This window comes from Mycetomoellerius zeteki, unplaced genomic scaffold (genome assembly GCF_001594055.1).
Source record: "Mycetomoellerius zeteki isolate Tzet28-1 unplaced genomic scaffold, Tzet1.0 scaffold70, whole genome shotgun sequence".
Lineage (NCBI taxonomy): Eukaryota > Metazoa > Arthropoda > Insecta > Hymenoptera > Formicidae > Mycetomoellerius > Mycetomoellerius zeteki.
In genome coordinates this window covers 3,129,853-3,130,084 of record NW_017257720.1, presented here as the reverse complement: position 1 = coordinate 3,130,084, position 232 = coordinate 3,129,853, and the positions used below count along the sequence as shown (strand labels likewise).

Below are 232 nucleotides of genomic sequence, written 5' to 3'. Positions count from 1 at the left end.
TACAAAAAAACTTAAGCAGTAAAACGTAAGCAGTAAGCGAATTGACCAATCACAGTCGAATCCGAGGGGAATAATCGACTGTGATTCGCCCATTTCTTATGGCTTAAGGCTTAAAACCCTATTGTAGATCCGAGGTTAACCCGGTCGAAGCGAATCACAGTCGATTATTCCCCTCGGATTCGACTGTAATTGGTTAATTTCTTACGGCTTAAGTCTTAAAACACCTATTGTA

The 232-nt window shown here is 40.5% G+C and overlaps 1 protein-coding gene across 1 annotated transcript in view; it reads left to right on the top strand.

Moving 5' to 3' along the window:
* Positions 1-232, top strand: part of LOC108729088 (uncharacterized) — a 30,481-nt gene that overhangs the window by 3,262 nt on the left and 26,987 nt on the right. The gene's annotated exons all lie outside the window — the stretch shown is intronic.